The following is a 1,966-nucleotide window of genomic DNA, read 5'->3' as shown; positions in this document are numbered from 1 at the left end:
GGCTGAATCTTAACCACTGGACCAGGGAAGCCCCTTTCCTGAATTTTTGATGTATGAAGTCACAGGGATGAAAAGCAGTTGAACTTCCTCAAGAAAATGATGATGTAACTGGTAAAAGTGGGCCAAACTGGATGCAACCAACAGAGGTATCCCTCTTTATCCTGAATGCTGGCAAAAAACGATATTGAAACAACTTAAGAAAAAGTGATTATTGTATTGAATGCTGGCATCAGAATTCTTCTTAGGGAGAATGTCAAACTGTCTTTGTTTTGGAGGAATGCCTCAATAAGTGATTGAGATCCTGAAGTCTTGGTCATCTGCTGGTGACAAAGCTTTAGAGAGGAGTCAAAACTGCTTCGTTTGTGAATTTGCTCAATAGGAGGAAAGAAATTCTTGGCTACTAAAAAACTGTTGAGAAGACAGAGGAGGGAAAAAAAAACATGTTAAGAGAGTGAGCATGACCCAGGGATCCTGGCGGACGACCATGAAAAACCACTGGTGGTAGTTGGCCGAAAGGACTCTCAACAAATGAGTATAAGAAAATTCTGCTTTGAACTGTTTGCAAGGCTGTGCTTGATGGGACTGCTTCCTGTAACTCCCAGCTCTCCTGTGATATCTACCACTCTAACAATGTTTCCAACTTTGTTGGTCTTCTTGATAGTGAAAGAGCTCAAAAGTGAATCTTACAAATGAAAGAATGAGCCTGGAGGCAAGGGTAATAATATGGTCCTCCATCCCATATCTCTGCCTTGGTAATTCCCAAAGTCCTTGAGAAGGTTTCTGCTTGAGTAAAAGGTGTGCAGGCTGATTTTTTAAATCTTAAGGAGCTAGGTTTCTCTAGCTGATATCTTGGTTTTATGGGAGGGAATGTATTTGTTTCCTTAATATAGGTTTGGGAGATAAAATACAGTATGCCTAGTTATATTTGAATTTTAGATAAACAAAGAGGATTTTTTTGATGTAACTACGTACCAAACATTGCATTGGGTATCAGTTCAGTTCAGTCGTTCAGTCGTATCCGACTTTTTGTGACCTCATGGACTGCAGCACACCAGGCTTCCCTGTCCATCACCAACTCCTGAAGCTTGCTCAACTCATGTCCATCAAGTTGGTGAGATATTGGGTATATTTCTGTACAAATGAGTACTCTCTTCAGGGTTTCCATAGAAGCCCAAGACAGTCACCTCGCTGAATTTGGGGCTCATTCCCAGTAAATAGTACAAACTCTTGGGGAAGAGACTAGGGTCTGACCCAAGGCTATCCCAGGGAACACATTTCTTCATTTCTTTCTGCTTCTCTCTCCTCCTCACTCTTACCTTTCTCCTACAATTCTTTCCCATGATTCTCTAAACTTAGCTGGGGCTGCACCAAGGGAAGAAATTGATAGGTAGCACATAGTTAAGTCTCCTCCTCCATAAAGGGATGATAATAATGCCTTCTTATGGATTAGTTATGAAATTCAATTTTGTTAATACAGTAAGTCTCTTACAAATGAACAAGTTCTGTTCCAAGAGTGCCATCGTAATTCCTATTTGTTTGTATAAGTCCAGCGAGGTTAGCCTTGGTACCCAACTAGCAGAACTGGCTATACAGTACTGTACTGTTCAGTTCAGTCACTCAGTCGTGTCCAACTCTTTGTGACCCCATGGACTGCAGCATGCCAGGCCTTCCTGTCCATTACTAACTCCTGGAGTTTACTCAAACTCATGTCCATTGAGTCAATGATGCCATCTAACTGTCTCATCCTCTGTTGTCCCCTTCTCCTCCTGCCTTCAATCTTTCCCAACATCAGGTTTTTTTCAAATTAATCAGCTCTTCGCATCAGGTGGCCAAAGTATTGGAGTTTCAGCTTCAACATCAGTCCTTCGAATGAACACCCAGGACTGATCTCCTTTAGGATGGACTGGTTGGATCTCCTTGTAGTCCAAGGGGCTCTCAAGAGTATTCTCCAACACCACAGTTCAAA

The sequence above is a fragment of the Bison bison genome, unplaced genomic scaffold (genome assembly GCF_000754665.1).
Source record: "Bison bison bison isolate TAMUID 2011002044 unplaced genomic scaffold, Bison_UMD1.0 scf7180017864451, whole genome shotgun sequence".
In the NCBI taxonomy this organism is placed as follows: Eukaryota; Metazoa; Chordata; class Mammalia; order Artiodactyla; family Bovidae; genus Bison; species Bison bison.
This window is presented reverse-complemented; position numbering follows the sequence as displayed.